The sequence below is a fragment of the Pongo pygmaeus genome, chromosome 1 (genome assembly GCF_028885625.2).
Source record: "Pongo pygmaeus isolate AG05252 chromosome 1, NHGRI_mPonPyg2-v2.0_pri, whole genome shotgun sequence".
In the NCBI taxonomy this organism is placed as follows: domain Eukaryota; kingdom Metazoa; phylum Chordata; class Mammalia; order Primates; family Hominidae; genus Pongo; species Pongo pygmaeus.
This window is the reverse complement of record NC_072373.2, coordinates 77,356,350-77,375,991: the sequence shown is the minus strand read 5'-3', so window position 1 is coordinate 77,375,991 and position 19,642 is coordinate 77,356,350.

The window sequence follows — 19,642 nt, the reverse complement described above, 5'->3', positions numbered from 1 at the left end:
GACATTCTGAGCTGCTATGAGTTTGCTATGAGTTGCTATAAGGTTGTCCTGTAGGACTGTAGGATGTTCAGCAGCACCCCTTCTCTCTACCAACTAGATGCCAGAAACATCCTCCCCTCCCCAAATTGTGACAACCAAAAAATGTCTCCAGACATTGCCAAATATCCCCATGGTGGGGAGGGGGACAAAGTTGCCTCTGGTTGAGAACCTCTACCTTACACTGATGAACTCAATGGTCATTCAACATTGTCTAGCACTTTTCTTCAGTTCCATTGAAAGCATTTTTCTTTACTCATAGAGTCAATAATATTCTATTTTTTCCTCTTGCAAAACAACCACATGCCTTCCTCCCACTATGCAACTCTCTTCTACACAAAAACACAATTCCACCTGCATCTGCATGATCTCTTCCTTCCATATGGTCTCAGTGGAGAAATAGGACAATTTTCATTTGTCTGCTAGACTCACCTTTCCTCTTCCCTTCCTTGTCCGTTTTTAACATTTTCTTCTCTCCTCTAAATCCTCAAGTTATCCCTGTATATGAAATCATTTCCAACAGTATGTACCTTTGTTCAAGTATGTATATATCTTTTCCAACACTATGTACATTTGTTCAAGTATGTATGTATCTTTATATGTATATATGCACATATCTTTAAGAATAATTTATTGCTGGGCATGGTGGCTCACTCCTGTAATCCCAGCACTTTGGGAGGCCGAGGCCGGTGGATCACGAGGTCAGGAGATTGAGACCATCCTGGCTAACATGGTGAGACCCTGTCTTTACTAAAAAAATACAAAAAGTAGCCAAGCATGGTGGCAGGCGCCTGTAGTCCCAGCTACTTGGGAAGCTGAGGCAGGAGAATGGCGTGAACCCCGGAGGCAGAGCTTGTGGTGAGCTGAGATCAGGGGCCACTGCACTCCAGCCTGGGGCGACAGAGTGAGGCTCTGTCTAAATGAATAAAAAAAAAAAAAAAAGAATAATTTATTGGGGTGGGAAGAACTATGAAGCAAATCTTTCCAGGCCTTCCTTCTCTCTATACATTCTCTTTCCTCTCCACCTCCCAGAGTTTCCATTACCAATATTATGACGAGTGTTACACTCACCCAAATTTCTATAGATGTGATGGTTACTTGTTTTTGCCTGGGGGCAGAGCAGTGGCATAGTGGAAAGGACATAGACTTTGGACTAAAAACTTAGATTAAAATCTTCATTCTTCCACTTATGAACTATGCAATCTCTGGGCAGATCCCCTTTCATTAATGGACAACCCAAACCAAACCACCTGCATCTTCCAGACCAAACCAGGTGAAAACTTTTTGTTTTACCCTTCACTATCCCAAACTCTGACTGCATTTCTCATTTCCCAGGAGAGACAAACATCTGGACAGGCTGTCTCCATGCACATTGGCTCCATTTCCATCACCAGGATTTCTCTGGTTCAGGTTTCTCATGTGGCATTCGAGTGTCATCTCCTCAGGTATCCTAAATAGAGTCCCCTCCTTTTCTCATTATTTTATGGTTATTTTTTTCTTAGTACTTACCAAAACTTGTGATTATATATATTTTGATTCCTTTAAAAATATTTGGTTTTTCCACTGGAATAAAATTTCCAAAAGCAAGGTTTTTTGTTTTTTTTTTCTACCTTGTTTACCACTCCATCCACATAAACTCACCTAGTGCTTGACACACATTAGAAACTCAATATATATTTGTTGACCTTAGTTATAAGGCAGGTGTCTCTTGGCTTATATATGTGCATATGTTTTTAGGAGTACTCTGAATCTATATTAGTGCCACATCTTGAATGTGTGTGAGTGGTTATCCAGCTTTGAGTAAATTATCCAGTGGTATTTTGAGATTACAGATTGAAAAAAATTAATGCATTCTAATTCATGGCATTGGAAAACAACAAGGATATATTTGGTCCTTGGCATTACCAGGAGTTAGGGCAGAGACGAGGAAAACTGCTGGGTCACCAGAGGTAAAACTGTCATTTAGAGTATATTCAAATACTTGTCTAATAAATTAATGAACAAAACCAAAGTTTCACATTGGAATGTGTCATCTGCTGTCCCTCAAACTTTTGTATTTATTCATCTGCTCTGGAGGGTCAGGTTCCTGAGCCGGTGCTTCCTGGAGAAAGTCTGATGGGTACATTTGCCTTTCCTTTGACTGGCTGCTGGTCTGTATTCCAGCCCTCAGGGTGAAATCCTCCTCATCCTGTCGTCTCTCCTCTTTTGGCTTCAACCATCAGGTATGCCAGTTCCAAAGGGTCATAGGAAGTTTGCTAGACCATGATTCTTTTGCTAATGGACCCTTCTAGATCATGGTACCACAGCACAGAGGAAGTGGGAAAGGGGCTGGGCATCCTGAGCTGACCTGATGCCATCGGCTGGTAGTGATACTACTGGCACTTTCATCTCCCTAAGTCTGAGCTGTGCTAGGATGCCTCTGGGACTTTCTGAAGGTAGGATTGTAGCTCGCTATGCTTTACTGATTCCAGAGAAGAGATATTGACTGTCCCTTTGGAACTTTGATTTTTTTTAACCTCAGTTGGAACATAAGAAATGTAAAAAATTAAAAACTTCTAAATATGTTTATTGAAAATTGGACTGGCATTGTTCCTCTATGAAATGCTAAATCCAAAGTAGAACACTCCAGACAAACACATACATACTTAAAGGGTGCTTCTAGTTCAGTAGTTTGAGGTTTTCTTTTTTTTTTTCTTTTCAAGCAACCAAAAACACATGAAACTCACCTCTTTTCTCAGTCCCCCAAAGTGGTGACTTTGTCGTCTCTGAAGTAGGTTTTGACTTACCACAGCTTAACAGGAAAAGAGCTCTATTGTGGGGGCATCATTGTCAGTGTGACTTACGTGAAACAGTTGCTCATAGAAAGAGAAGAATTGGAGAGAGAAGCTGCCTGCCTCCCCCAAAGCCATTGTATAAATTTCCTCAGTGGGTTAAGCCCTAGACTTTCCCTGGTCCTTATCTAAGGAAGTACGGAGGCCACATGTTGAATGAATCACATTTTTCGAAGGGGTCTGGGTAAGTTCCTGTGTTTGTAGAGATACATTTTTGCATTCTGATTTTTTTTTCTTTCCCAAGGTTTTGGATTATCCAAAGACAGAATGAGGTGATTCTAGAAAAGGGAGATTAGAACCCCATTCTTTGTGGGGGAGGGTTCAGAAATAAATCCTATTTAGAAATAATATGGTCATTGACAGTACCAGGGACCTTTGGGATTCACTGGGAAACCAACCTGCCTTGGCAATGTAGATAGCTAAGTGGGTATTCTGTCCTTACAGGTTCACCCAGAAGATAAGAAAGATTCACCCCAGTGATGACTTTTCACTTTTATGAAAGCTTCCCCTTTTTCCAGAGTTCTGGCTTGTACATCTTCAGAAAAAGGGCAATGCAGATATTCCTCCTCCCCTACTTGGAGGTTCCTTCAGCCCTAAGGGATCACTCTTTTCTTCTAATTCTCCATAGAATGACATAAGCCTCATTTCACATTCTGGGGAAAGTTTAGTCTTCAGGTTTTTTGAGAATGTCAGGGTAGACCCTCATTCCCTTAGGCAATCCACATTATCGCAGGTTTCCTGGCTTTCACTGGTTTCTGCAGTGGATATGCTGTCTGCATTCCTGACACTCCCACTGTGGAATGCCTTTATTGCCTTCCAGACGTCACTACCACAAGTTGCTGTGCATAAAGTTAACTGAAGGTTTGAGGCAATGGAGACACATTACCTTATGACACACACAGAATAAACTACACCTAAAAATGAGTATTAGACATCATCACCATTCCCCAAATTTGCTACAAATATCTCCTTAAGCATACCATTAAAAATTCTAGTATTTGAAATAGCATAATTCATTCATTCATTTACTCATAGTATAATTCATTCATTCATTTACTCATTCAACAAGTGTTTATTGAATGTCTACCAGAAACTTCCTTAGGTACTGTGGATACAATGATATGAATAAAATCCCTTATAGCATTATATTTTAATGGAGAGACAGTAAATAGACAATAAAAAAGCAAATAAATATTTAATAAGTCATGTGGTAGGAAGTGCTAAAAAGAAAAATTAAACAAGGTAAGGCAGTAGGGAGTGATGGAAGAAGGATGTTCAAGCCACATGGACATCTAGGAAAGAGCACACCAAGCAGAGAAACTGCAAATGCAAAATCTTAAGACCAAAAGGCTTTGTACATTGGAGTGAGCTGGCAGGAAACAAAGTTGAAGAGGTATTCAGGGACCAAATGGTGTAGGGCCCTGGAAGCTTTGAAAAGCAGTGTGGATTTTATTCTAAGTGTGATGGAAAGTCATTAGAGGACCGAGAGCAGAGAGTGAAATGACCAAATTTAGAGTGTAAAAGGACTATTCTAGTTGCTTATGGAGAACAGACTGTGGTGGGTCAAGACTGAGTTGGGAGACTAGTAAAAAGGCTACTTCAGCAACCTAGATGAGAGATCATGGTGGCTTGAACTAGGGTGTTGAATGTAATAAAGTGGTTAAGAAGTACTTCTGATACCAGAGTTAACTAGATTTGCTAATGGACTGGATGTGGGAGTGGGTGAAATGAGAATTCTCTGATTTTTGGCCCAATTAACATGTGTGTGTAAACATGTGTAAGTGTGTAAAAGTATGTGTGTGCATAAACATGTATTCTGGGTGGATATTGGTGCCACCCTATTGTCTTGGGGTTTTGCTGCTGTCATGTTGGAGGCACAGTCTGTGATAGAGGCAGAGAACTCTCTTTCCTGCTACACATTACTGAGTTTGTACCAAACCTGAAACTGCCACTCCAGTTGCCAAATATCACTCATCGCAGATCTTGGATTCAGAAGTAATCATTAGAAATAATGTTAGGTGCCCTCCCTTCTAAGATAGAAGTCCTCTTTGCCACATTTCCAACAGATGGCCACACAGCCTCTGCTTGAAAACTTCCTGGAGAAGGGGCTCAGTGAAACACGAGGGAGCCCATTCTGCACTGGACTATATTATTACACTATAGGGTATTCTTTCTTAGATTTCATTGAAATCCTCCGTATGGTAAGTTGCAAACAGTGGCCATAGTTTTTTGCTGCCCCATACCACTACAGCATTTAATAGCTTACAAATGTCTCTCCTGTACCTTATCTTGTTCAAATTTCACTACAATCCTGTAAGGTAAATTGTTATCCTCATTTTATACATGAAAACAACTGAAAGGTGACATAGCAAATAAATGGTGGTGCTGCAACTTCATCCTAGCCATCTAGACCTAAAATTTATCTTTAGAGTTTCCATATGCAAAGAGACTTCTTAGAATTATGCCTTATAATACGGCACTCACCATAAGCCTCATTCCATTAATTTTCAGTGACACCTCTTATTTTACGTTCATCTCTTTGCTTTTCAATTTCAGTCTCACTTTGCCTAATATCTATAACTCTGCACTATATAATATAAATATATGATAATATATTAATAAATATATATTTTATATCATGACCTAATAGATAGTGGTCTTCTTTAGTCTCTTCTTTAGTTTCTTCCTGACAGTTACCAGTTTCTCCCTCTCTCTCTCTCTCCTGTGATCTAACTGAATTGCCCCTATTGCCTCCATGCCACCAATAGCATCCTAGTTTTAATAAGAGAAGAAGGAAAGAAATTGGGATCAGAGGGCCTGGGTTTGGGTCCAGCCCCTGCTACTCAACTAGCTATGTGTGTGACCTTAAGTAAGTCACATGAACATCTTGAGACTCACTTATCCCCTCTGTAAAATGAGGAAGCTGATTTCTTTTTTTTTCTTTTTATTATTATACTTTAAGTTTTAGGGTACATGTGCATAATGTGCAGGTTAGTTACATATGTATACATGTGCCATGCTGGTGTGCTGCACCCATTAACTGGTCATTTAGCATTAGGTATATCTCCTAATGCTATCCCTCCCCCCTCCCCCCACCCCACAACAGTCTCCAGAGTGTGATGTTCCCCTTCCTGTGTCCATGTGTTCTCATTGTTCAATTCCCACCTATGAGTGAGAACATGCAGTGTTTGGTTTTTTGTCCTTGCGATAGTTTACTGAGAATGATGATTTCCAATTTCATCCATGTCCCTACAAAGGACATGAACTCATCATTTTTTATGGCTGCATAGTATTCCATGGTGTATATGTGCCACATTTTCTTAAACCAGTCTATCATTGTTGGACATTTGGGTTGGTTCCAAGTCTTTGCTATTGTGAATAGTGCCGCAATAAACATACATGTGCATGTGTCTTTATAGCAGCATGATTTATAGTCCTTTGGGTATATACCCAGTAACGGGATGGCTGGGTCAAATGGTATTTCTAGTTCTAGATCCCTGAGGAATCGCCACACTGACTTCCACAATGGTTGAACTAGTTTACAGTCCCACCAACAGTATAAAATTGTTCCTATTTCTCCAAATCCTCTCCAGCACCTGTTGTTTCCTGACTTTTTAATGATTGCCATTCTAACTGGTGTGAGATGGTATCTCATTGTGGTTTTGATTTGCATTTCTCTGATGGCCAGTGATGGTGAGCATTTTTTCATGTGTCTTTTGGCTGCATAAATGTCTTCTTTTGAGAAGTGCCTGTTCATGTCCTTCACCCACTTTTTGATGGGGTTGTTTGTTTTTTTCTTGTAAATTTGTTTGAGTTCATTGTAGATTCTGGATATTAGCCCTTTGTCAGATGAGTAGGTTGCGAAAATTTTCTCCCATTTTGTAGGTTGCCTGTTCACTCTGATGGTAGTTTCTTTTGCTGTGCAGAAGCTCTTGAGTTTAATTAGATTCCATTTGTCAATTTTGGCTTTTGTTGCCATTGCTTTTGGTGTTTCAGACATGAAGTCCTTGCCCATGCCTATGTTCTGAATGGTGATGCCTAGGTTTTCTTCTAGGGTTTTTATGGTTTTAGGTCTAACACTTAAGTCTTTAATCCATCTTGAATTAATTTTTGTATAAGTTGTAAGGAAGGGATCCAGTTTCAGCTTTCTACATATGGCTAGTCAGTTTTCCCAGCACCATTTATTAAATAGGGAATCCTTTCCCCATTGCTTGTTTTTCTCAGGTTTGTCAAAGATCAGATAGTTGTAGATATGCGGCATTATTTCTGAGGGCTCTGTTCTGTTCCATTCATCTATATCTCTGTTTTGGTACCAGTACCATGCTGTTTTGGTTACTGTAGCCTTGTAGTATAGTTTGAAGTCAGGTAGCATGATGCCTCCAGCTTTGTTCTTTTGGCTTAGGATTGACGTGGCAGTGTGGGCTCTTTTTTGGTTCCATATGAACTTTAAAGTAGTTTTATCCAATTCTGTGAAGAAAGTCATTGGTAGCTTGATGGCGATGGCATTGAATCTATAAATTACCTTGGACAGTATGGCCATTTTCACGATATTGATTCTTCCTACCCATGAGCATGGAAAGTTCTTCCATTTGTTTGTATCTTCTTTTATTTCATTGAGCAGTGGTTTGTAGTTCTCCTTGAACAGGTCCTTCACGTCTTGTAAACTGGATTCCTAGGTATTTTATTCTCTTTGAAGCAATTGTGAATGAGAGTTCACTCATGATTTGGCTCTCTGTTTGTCTGTTATTGGTGTATAAGAATACTTGTGATTTTTGTACATTGATTTTGTATCCTGAAACTTTGCTGAAGTTGCTTATCAACTTAAGGAGATTTTGGGCTGAGACAATGGGATTTTCTAGATATACAATCATGTCATCTGCAAACAGGGACAATTTGACTTCCTCTTTTCCTAATTGAATGCCCTTTATTTCCTTCTCCTGCCTAATTGCTCTGGCCAGAACTTCCAACACTATGTTGAATAGGAGTGGTGAGAGAGGGCATCCCTGTCTTGTGCCAGTTTTCAAAGGGAATGCTTCCAGTTTTTGCCCACTCAGTATGATATTGGCTGTGGGTTTGTCATAGATAGCTCTTATTATTTGATTTGTATTCTTACTACTTTATAGGAATGTTGTTAATGCCAAATGGAATGAAGCCAGTTTGTGACTGGGAAATGGATTCCTGAAGGTAGGTCAGTGGAATTTTTATATTCCTCAGCAAGTTTCCTGATAGAGTCATTGTTAAAAAAATTCTGACCAATATTCCCACAAAATTGACCATCCATATACCTACCACACATAAAATCTCATCAACCATAAAAAATCCAGTTAGGAACAACGGGTAGGTAAATCTCACTGTCTGGGTATAAAAGAATACTATCTCACATTGGCATAACCATTAAAAAATCTTCTCATACCTCTAGTCTTTATTGTTTTCTTAATGTGAAATAATACACAGAAAAGCAGCTGTGGGTATGTGTCATATGCTCTATAAATGTTACTTGAATACATTAATATATTTTGTGCTCATTATATGCACAGATTAATATGATTAGCCATTTTTTTTTTTGAGACAGAGTCTTGCTTTGTTGCCCAGGCTGGAGTGCAGTGGCATGATCTCAGCTCACTGCAATCTCCACCTCCCGGGTTCAAGCGATTCTCTTGCCTGAGCCTCCCGAGTAGCTGGGATTATAGGTGCCTGCCATCATGCCCAGCTAATTTTTGTATTTTTAGTAGAGATGGGGTTTCACCATGTTGGCCATGCTGGTCTTGAACTCCTGAACTCAAGTGATCCTCCTTCCTCGGCCTCCCAAAGTGCTGGGATTACAGGCGTGAGCCACTGTGTACGGCTTGATTAGCCTTTTTGATGCCTATATTTTAATCCTGAAACAAAATTAAATAGGGTGGTATTTAAATGTTTGACTGGGGTAATACAATGCTTAAACTCATTGTTATCCTTACACGTAGTTAAAGCCTTCACTCCACCCAGGACATCCCAGGGGATGTGAACTGCTGAGGAAATCCCCCTCCTCCAGTGCTGCTTGCCACAGAGGGAATAAAACTTCTTGGTTCTTGTGTTGCAGCCCTGGCTTTTGGTGGGTGAACCACTTCAAAGACAATGTGAGTTGAAGTAAGAGACATTCTTGATATTTTCAAGCTTCTAGTGTCTACACATGTAAAACACTGAATGCAAGACAAGAATTTTTGCCAAGGAGAGTAAAGAATCAGATAAGCATCTACTGGCATTGCAAACGTTTCTCTGGGCCAGGATGTTTTAGTTTTATTTTGTTTAGGGTTCAATTCTCTCACACACTCCACCCAAACACCACTCCTGCACCACTTCTAGTCTGTGGGAGGGAACTTCATACACATTTTTCGAAAGGAAAAGTTTTAGAAGTTGGTCCTGATTGGAAGAAAAGATTGCTGCAAGATTCAGGAAGCTTTTCCCTGGCCCTAAACCTACAAACTAAGATTCTAGACTTTTCCAACAGAGATTAAAGACTGTAGAGACTGGGGATTCCGGTAACATGAAATGTATTTATTCTCCTCACCGCAACTTCATTGAGAAGAGATGACAGTTTTGACTAGATGGTGAGAAAGAGACACAAGGTGTTAAACAGAACTCTGAAGTGTGAGCTACAAGGGAAGACTTATCTCAAACTTCAGCATCCTCTTTCCATCATTTGGGTGGGCTGTGTTCTGGCTTCTAATAAAGTCTGTCTTAGCAGGGGTGTGGGAGGGGTGGGGACAAGAAGAAAGCCAGGCAGGGGACTGGGATGGTTCATACTTCCTTTAGTGCTCTGTTCTTGGGTTCCCTGAGGTTGTTGACTAAGCTGGCCAATTAGCTCTTCCTAACTTTCTAAAAGTACAGGAAAAGACTACTTTTGGAGGGAGTTCTGGAAGGCAGTGTAGTCAGTTGGAGGAGATGGCCAGATAGCTGGATTCACTTTTGAAAGAAAGATGAGTGTGGGCATGGTTTTTTCTGCCCTACTACCAAGTTCACATTTATGATTTACTAGTTGAATAAGAATATCAACATTTTATCTAAAAATAATTGGACACAAGGCTTGTTCTTTCCCTGAGTCAAATTATGAAGTATACATAGAGCAATAATAGTTTTAATTTATTGACTTCCTTTTTATAAGGATTATGCAAATCACCCTACATTTACGTCTACTAATCCTCATCAACCACAAGTCAAGCATTGCTAGCTCCATTTTGTAAATTAAAAACTCATTGAGGCTGGGCGTGGTGGCTCATGCCTGTAATCCCAGCACTTTGGGAGGCTGAGGTGGGCGGATCACCTGAGATTGGGAGTTCGCGACCAGCCTGACCAACATGGAGAATCCCCATCTCTACTAAAAATACAAAATTAGCCGGGCATGGTGGCACACACCTGTAATCCCAGCTACTCGGGAGGCTGAGGCAGGAGAATCGTTTGAACCTGGGAGGTGGAGGTTGTGGTGAGCCAAGATCGCGCCATTGCGCTCCAGCCTGGGCAACAGAGTGAAACTCTGCCTCAAAAAACAAACAAACAAACAAAAAAAAACTCATTGAGTTTTAGAGAGGGTAAATAATTTTCCCAAGGTCACAGCAGAACTAGGATTCAAGAGCAGGCTGGTTTGATCTAAGCACTCTTAGCCCAAATAAGCTCATACTGTCAGAGGCACGTGAACCAGAGCAACTCCATCTTAAATAGGAGCTGGGTGAAATGAGGGTGAGACCTACTGGGCTGCATTCCCAGATGTTTAAGGCATTCTAACTCACAGGAGTCATTCTAAGTCACAGGAGGTCGACACAAGATACAGGTCGTAAAGATCTTGCTGTTAAAACAGGTTGCAGGAAAGAAGCCAGCTAAATCCTAGCAAAACCAAGATGGCCATGAAAGTGATCTCTGGTCGTCCCCACTGCTACACTCCCAGTTTACGAATGCCATGGCAATGTGAGGAAGTTACACTATATGGTCTAAACAGGGGGAGCATGAATAATCCACCCCTTGTTTAGCATATCATCAAGAAATAACCATAAAAATAGGCAACCAGCAGCCCTCAGGACTGCTCTGTCTATGGAGTAGCCATTCTTTTATTCCTTTACTTTCTTAATAAACTTGCTTTCACTTTGCACTGCAGACTCACCCTGAATTCTTTCTTGCGCGAGATCCAAGAACCCTCTCCTGGGGTCTGGATCATGACCCCTTTCCTGTAACTTATTTCTGGTGACCACAGAAAGGACCTTAGTGCAAACACCCTGACCCAACAGCTACCTTTGGTAAGTGTTGGGGTCCTGTAACAATGCTGCCCCATTATAATGTCAATATTCATTATTTATTCAACAAACATTTGTTAAGCACTTACTAGGTCCCAAGCATTGTTTGAGGAATAGAATGGTGAACAAGACAGATATCTCTTCCTTTCTCCCTTTAAATTTATAGCCCAGTTTGGAGGAGTGGGGAAGATGAATGGAAAAAGTAAACAAGCAAATAGATAAATTAGGAAATTTTCAAATGCTGATAAATGCTATGGAGAGAATTAACATAGAATGAAATTTTAACGGAAAGAGAGACAAGGTAACTACATTAGAAGGAAGTCTCTCTGAGGAAGTATCATTTAAAATGCCAATGCAATTATTAGATGAAAGAACATTTTAGATAGAGAAAACAGCTTTTCAAGGGCCTGCTTTTGGTATTTTGGATAAAACAATGCATTATTGTGTGGGACTGTAATGCACATAGCAATACACTTAGCATTCCTAAGTGCCTAAATGACAGTAGGTCTCCTAGTCAGCGACAACCAAATATGACCCCTATTCATTTCCAAACTGTCCTCTGGGGGTGCCTTCCTTCTCGCTGGTTGTTGAAAACTACCAGGCAACATCAGTGATCCAAAAATAAGAAAAAACTTGGCATGTAGCAAGAATAAAATAAAGAACTGTGGCTGGGATCCAGGGATGGCAAGAGATTATGCTGGAGAGGTAGACCGGGACACTGATTCAGTAGGGCTTTGTAAACTGGGGTGAGGAATTTAGATTATATTGTTAGTACTAAGGGAAGCCACTGAAAAGCATAGTTTGTTTTTCAGGGGAATTGGCGATAAGTGGAAAATTTTGACATATGTTTTGATAGAGTTTTCAGGCCCTCTGATTGGGTGTTGGGTGCATGAGAAAGAGATGAATCAAGGATTACACCTACTATTTTTTACTCTGTTTCCTTCACAGCACCTATGGTAATTATTTCCTAGACTTTTTCTTTCCTATTTGTCTATTTCTCCAGTTAGGTCCGTGTCTATTTTTATTATGGTGCTCAATGTAAATGTGCTGAATGAATAGTTGAACAAACAATATGGGCATCTCCTCTTACTCGTTAAATACAGACCTGCCTGTTCTTCTTAATGGCTTTCTGCATACACCATCACATTTTCAGTTAGTTTTCTGCTAAGGATCATTTAGGTTATTCCCAAATTTTGCTTTTTGCAAACAAACAAACAAACAAAATGCTGCAGCATTCACACACACATCTTTGTGCATTTCCCTAGGATAAAAAGGTAGAATTGGAAGGGCAAGGCATAAGCTATACATTATAACATTTTTTTTGAAACGGAGTCTCACTCTGTTGCCCAGGCTGGAGTGCAATGGTGCCATCTCAGCTCACCACAACCTCCACCTCCTGGGTTCAAGCAATTCTCCTGCGTCAGCTTCCCAAGTATCTGGGATTACAGGCATATGCCACCACGCCTGGCAAATTTTATATTTTTAGTAGAGTAGGGGTTTCACCATGTTGGCCAGTTGGTCTCGAACTCCTCACCTCATGTGAACCTTCTGCCTCGGCCTCCCAAAGTGCTGGAATTACAGGCATGAGTCACCATGCCCGGGCCGTTATAACTTTTGATGATTATTGTCAAATTGCTCTCTGTAATTGTACCAATTCACATTCCCACCCACGTCATGTAGGAGTATCTTTTCTCTATACTATATGCACTATTCTATATCATCATTTGTAGAAATTTTGATGAGACTGGCAGACAAAAATGATATTTTATTAAAAATTTGCTTTTAAAAAATATTTGAGAAGCTGAAACTTTCAGTTTTAGCTTTATTTATTGCCATTTATAATTCCTCTCTAGTGAATTGCCTAATGTAATTTACTCACTTAAAATTTAAGTTGTTGTCTTTTTGTTAATGGTTTTGTTACTAGTGGTGAATCTATATTAGTCTGCAGCAAACTTGATCCTTGCCTCCTTGGAAGAAAAAATTCAGCTGAGGGACAGAAGTAGATTTAAGGCAGAGGGAGAGACTGAAGCAAGCTTTAGAGCAGGAGTGAGACTTTATTAAAAAGTTTTAGAGAAGGAGCAAAAGGAAGCAAAATACACTTGGAAGAGGGCCAAGGGAGTGACTTGAGAGATCCGAGTGCCTCATTGAGCCCTTGGCTTGGGATTTTTATACATTGGCTTGGTTTTGGGGTTTGCATTTCTCCTCCCCTGATTCTTCCTTTAGGGTGGTCTCTCCACATGTGCAGTGGCCTGCCAGTACCTGGGAGGGGCCACATGCATAGTGCATTTACTGAGGTTGTGTGCATGCTCTCTAGGGGTGATTTTCCTTTAGTGGTGAAATATCCCCAGAGGAAGGTCATATATCTGCCATTTTGCCTCTTAGTGCAAGTGCTTGAGCCTGCTCACTCAACTCTTGAGATCTTATCAGGAAGCTGCTGATTATTAGCTACAGGTGTTTTCTATCTAGTGGGAGATTATCTTCCCCTGGCACCGGCTGTAACCAATTCTCATTTCAGAGTCACCTGACATTCCCGAGGGGGCCCTCCCTTTCCTGTTCAAGTATGCCTAACTAGCCAGTCTAAGAGTTTATGGCCTCTCTTTATATGGCATGAAGGTAACTCTTTATCTGTTGCATGTATTACAAATGTTTCCTCCCATTGTGTATTCTGTTAACTTTTTCCATGCGGAAAGTTTAATTTTTTTAAACAAATCTATTTCCCTTATAGCTTCTTGTCACTCTTAGACTTACCTCACCTTATAACTATTAAATCTACTTTTCTCTGTTTGCTTCTAATATAAAGTTTTTTTGGTGTTTTAGCTCCAGGATGTATTTAAAATTTTATTTTTATTTACTGTGGGATAGGTAGTAAATTTAATGTTTTCAAAATAGAGAACTGATAAATAATGCCATTTTAAAAATCCTCGTTCATTTGAAATGACAGTACTATTTTAGGCTAAGCTTCCCTTTGTGCTTGGGTTTGGTTCTGAACTGTCTTCTGTTCTTTTGATCCCATTGTTCATTACTGGACTAATAACTTTATTTTAATAAATATATTATTATTAAATATACTTTAATATACATGTCTACTCTTAAGCATATGTGTTAAATATATTTTAATATATTTAAATATGTACCTTTATAACATTTTCCTTCAAAGTGTTTTTGGCAAATTTTGTACATTTATTCTTTATACAGATTTTATAATCAATTTGTCCAATGCTCCTCCCTTCCTCCCACTTCTCTGCCGTAGTGTATTCTATCTGATTAGAATTACATGGAATTTATTATAATTTAACTTGGGGGGGAATTTGAGTGCCTTGCACTATAAAGTCTACCTTTCTATGAAAATCTGGTATGACTCAGCATTTATTTAGGTGTCTTATATTCCTTCAGAAAAGTCATAGTTTTCTTTACATAGATTTTGTGCATTTCTTAATCTTTTTCCTATATATTTTATAGTTTTATAACTTCTTATCATGAATGTGCTAGATTTTTTTTTCTTATTCTTTGATGCTGTCCATCTTCTTGAACTCAAACCATCAAATACTGCTTTCCCAAAGGGTCTTGCTCTCAGGTTGCTACCCACAGGTACATAATAAAATGTTAGCTGTTAATGAAGGTGTTGGCTGACAATTGGGAAGTGTGTTAGGGACAGTTCATTTCCTAGTCTCTTTGCCCCCTGACAGAGTCTCTTTTGCTTCCCCTGCTCTGTCTTGGCCCCTGCCCTGTGTGCTTCCCAGACTTCTGGAGGCACTGGTGGGAGATGCAGGGGCAGAGGAGAGGAGGAATCTGGGACTTCTCTCCCTTCCTTCCTGATTCACACAGAAGCTCCACCAACAGCTGCGTCCTCCCCATGTCTGTGCTACTGCCTGGGAGGCTGGCTTTGACTCCAGCCTCTGCAAGTGGCCACCGGGTTTTAGTAATCACTTCTCCTTCCTTTGTCTGCCTGGCTAATAGGGCTAGTGCCCCACCATCCCCCATTGCCTTCTCTGCTCTCCGTTTACTTGTGCAAACATTTGCTATTTTAAACACTTGCAGTGGTGTTCTTTTTCCTGGTTGGACCCTCACTGATACACATTTTTTCAAAGGTTTTTTGAATTCAGAAAGAAGTAAGATGAATTTTCATAACAAGTCTATGAAGTATATTGTGTGGTTAGGTCTACTGGGAGAATTTCAGGCAGGACAGCTGTTGTGGGACTGAGATTCTGCAGTTGGTGGCGAGGAGGAGGAGAAGAAGGAGGTTGGTGAGGAAGGTAGAGAGGAGAAACTCAGTGGCCATTCTAGGCACTTTCTAACAACAATCTTGCATGGTAGATATTTCCATTTCTACGGATGAGAAAACACAGATGCATGCACATACGCTAATGTCATACTGTAAGTATAGCCAAGCCCTGGTCTACCTACACAATTTTGCTTCTGAAAACCAAAAGAAACAAACAAATATTTTATAGTATAATTGCAGTGGTGAAATTCATATTAGATAGACAACTTTTTCCTAGTACTTTGCTGTCTTGCCCACACTGACCCCTTGGGAGGTCCAGAAATGGCTCTTTATGCTGCCTGGGCCTCTGTCTATCTGTTGTCTGCAAAGCCTTGGCCACGCCTGTAGAGTCTTGTTTAATATAGCATCTGATTTTGATTATCAGTAGTTTGGTGTCTTTAAAGAACATTATTCACTAATGTTTCTTTCAACTCTTTTTAAAATCTAATTTTACTCTTTCTCAACTCAAACTGAAAGTGGGTCAAAGTAGGCCCTAGATGTTTAGACTTGCTCAAGATAATTAAATAGGCAACATTTATACCTGGTGATCTCTTTTCACTTTAGGAATTTTTCCCTTTGTTTTTGACATTCCTTACTTAAGGTGTTATACCACTCCAGGCCAGGAGGCTCCATTTCTTTCTGTCTTTATCTTTTGCCTTTTATCAAAATTTAGCCTTCTTGAGTTTCATTCTCTCACTTGATAATGGTAGGTGATTGAATGAGTTCAAAATTTACCCTGGAATTAGGCTAAAGTGTAATTCTTCTCAGGTAACTCAGTGCCTTTACACACTTAAAATGTGTTTTTTTCCTTATAAGGCCCATCAGGACCATTGTAGTGGTGGGGATTATAGTAATTTCATGGGTTAGGTGGGAGAGCCTTTTGGAGAAAGGGGTTTTTTACTTCAGCCCCAGGTACAGCATTTGGTTCCATCTGCTCCATTCATGGGTTGTATCTGGATCTTAGCTTTTATATAAAATATGGTTTTTAAGCCACACTTGAATGTAGCCTTCAGTTCCATGAGAGTTTTCAATGGGGGGACTGATGGAAGAGGACACAAATACAAGTGTGACTTATGAAATTTTGTCATACATTGGATTTGTACCAATGATTTTATCAAGTGTCGGGGACCTCTTAAGTTTGATGTGTCTTCTAGCAGTCCAGCATCTGGGTGCTCATACCTCCTTGTGTCTGAGTTTGAGATTAGCCATACTGCACACTAGCACATTGCTTAGCAGGACAGAATTCTCAGCTGGCGTTCCCATGGGTTAGCCATGGTGGATTTGGCTTAAGACAGCCCTTCTGATGGAGAGGCATTAAGATGGGCCGAGGAGTCAGAAGCCTAGTTCCAATTCTCCTACCATACCAGCCAGGTCATTTTGCTTGAGTAGTCTTCAATTTTACTTCTCAGTAGACGAAACACTTAGACTCGAAACATTTAGAAGTTCCTTCCACTGTTTGCGGGACTCTGGGGATTGAGATTATTTATTTCCCTTTATGCACCTGCAATTCCTCAGCAGTAAAGGGATCTGAAGAGAGCACAAACAGCAGATAGCTTCTCTTTTGTGGTGTAGCCAGGCATCTGTAGCATTCCAGCAAGCTCCCAGCACTCTTCTTCCTCCTGCCAGAGAGTAGTGCAGGCCTAATAAGGTCAAGATACAGAAAATGCAGGGGGTTGAGGAAGGGAGGAGCAGATGTTGTGAAGTGATATGCTCACAGCTCAGTGAGGGATCCAGTCTGTCTTGCTCACCATGGCATTCTTGGTTCCTGCATTGCGATGAGCATAGAGTGAGTGCTCAGTAAGTACTTGTTGAATGAATGACATTTTAACTGTGACAGGGAGTCACAGATGTAACTGCAAACTCAAGGTTACTTTTATCTCTAGTAGGTTTGATACAAGTTAAATTTCTCTGGGTATGTGAACTAGTGTTATTTCTATTTTCAAACAGAATACACTGAGTTCCCAAATCCTCTGGGGTTTACAATCTAGAAGCTTCACTGACAGCTCTAGAGCAAGAATATCTAACCTTTGGTGCAATGATTATTGACTATTCAAATAGCAACTTCAGTAACATCACTGATTGAAAACTCTTCTCATCACTTTTGAGATACTCAATGATAAAGCCTTATAAAAGACCTGAATTGACTTAAACCTTCCCCATTCATTTGGAATTGGAATCCCACATTAAAAAAAGTCTTCTGACCTTGAAATTTCTTGCATCTTGACATTTCAATTATTTATAAATCAATTTATCCAATCACTTATTAAATATGTATACTTTTTTTTCTTCTAACTTTTATTTTAGGTTCAGGGGGTACATGTGCTGGTTTGTCACATGGGTAAATTGTATGTTGCTGGGATTTGGTGCACAAATGGTTTCGTCACCCAGGTAGTGAGCAGAGTATCTAATAAGTAGTTTTCCGATCCTCACCCTTCTCCTACTTTCTACCCTCAAGTAGGCCTTGGTGTCTATTGTTCACCTATTTGTGTACATGTGTACTCAGTGTTTAGCTCCCACTTATAAGTGAGAACATGCAGTATTTGGTTTTCTGTTTCTGCACTAATTTGCTTAGGATAATGGCCTCCAACTCTATCCATGTTCCTGCAAAGGACATAATTTTATTTTATTTATGGCTGCATAGTATTCTATGGTATATATATATACCACATTTTCTTTATCCAGCCCATCATTGATGCACATCTAGGTTAATTACATGTCTCTTATTGTGAAAAGTGCTGTGATGAATGTACATGTACATGTTTCTTTTTGGTAGAATGATTTGCTTTCTTTAGGATGCATACCCGGTAATGGGATTGCTAGGTTGAATGGTAGTTCTACTTTAAGTTCTTTGAGAAATCTCTGAGCAGCTTTCCACAGTGGCTGAACTAATTTACATTCCCACCAGCAGTGTATAAATGTCTCCTTTTCTCTACAACCTCACCGGCATCTATTATTTTTTGTCTTTTTAATAATAGCCATCCTGACAGGTGTGAGATGGTATCTCACTGTGGTTTTGAATTGCATTTCTCTAATAATTAGTAATGATGAGCATATTTTTATATGCTTGTTGGCCGGATTCATGTCTTCTTTTGAAAAGTGTCTGTTCATGACCTTTGCTAATTTTTTAATGGGGTTTTGTTTTTTGCTTGTTGATTTGTTTAAGTTCCTTATGGATTCTGGATGTTAGATCTTTGTCAGATGCATAGTTTGCAAATATTTTCTCCCGTTCTGTAGGTTGTCTGTTTACTCTGTTGATAGTTTCTTTTGCTCTGCACAAGCTCCAGCTTAATTAGGCCCCACTTGTCAATTTTTGTTTCTGTTGCAATTTCTGTTGGAGTTTCTGTCATGAAATCTTTTCCAAGGCCTATGTCCAGAATGATATTTGCTAGGTTTTCTTCTAGGGTTTTTATAGTTTTAGGTTTTATGTTTAAGTCTTTAGTCCATCTTGAGTTGATTTTTGTATATGGTAAAAAGAAGGAGTCCAGTTTCAATCTTTTGTATATGGCTAGCCAGTTATCTCAGCACCATTTATTGACTAGGGAATCTTTCTGCATTGCTTGTTATTGTTGACTTTGTTGAAGATCGGATGGTTGTAGGTGTACAGCTACATAGATTGTACACAAGATGCAATAGTATTAGTGATGGGGGTTGACATTTTTCCCATGAAGAATCCAGGCAACATTTCACAACACTAGATAATGGGGAGTTTGAAGATGCTAGATTGTGGAAAGGTCAGAGATTGGAATGCTAGATTCCTTAGCATGCTAAATTTTAGCTTTTCTGTAAAAATTTTAGAAATTTTCATTTCTATTTAAGTCACTCTGTCTCACGAATAGTCTTTTTTATTCATTAATTTATTTTATTCTCATGCATTCACAATTGTGAAAGTGGAGCACAGTGATCATGCTACCAAGAAGTCTTATTACCTATCAGTTAAATTTTGATACTCTTTTTATGCACATATGCACATCTCTGGTGTTTCAAATCTAAAAGAAATTATTCAGAATCAGTACCTTTGCTATATGTTAAATGCACAGTCCAAAAGCTGGTCATTATTATAAAAACAAATTTACTTAATTCCAAGGATATTGTGATCCAACACTCAGAATAATTGAGAGATTTATCTTTGGATATTGTGATTCAATATTCAAATATTCAGAATAATTGAGAGATTTATCTTTAAAAAAGGAAATTCCCCTTTTCAAAAAATTAAATATAAGATAATTGTTTACTTAGAAAATAATTACCACAGG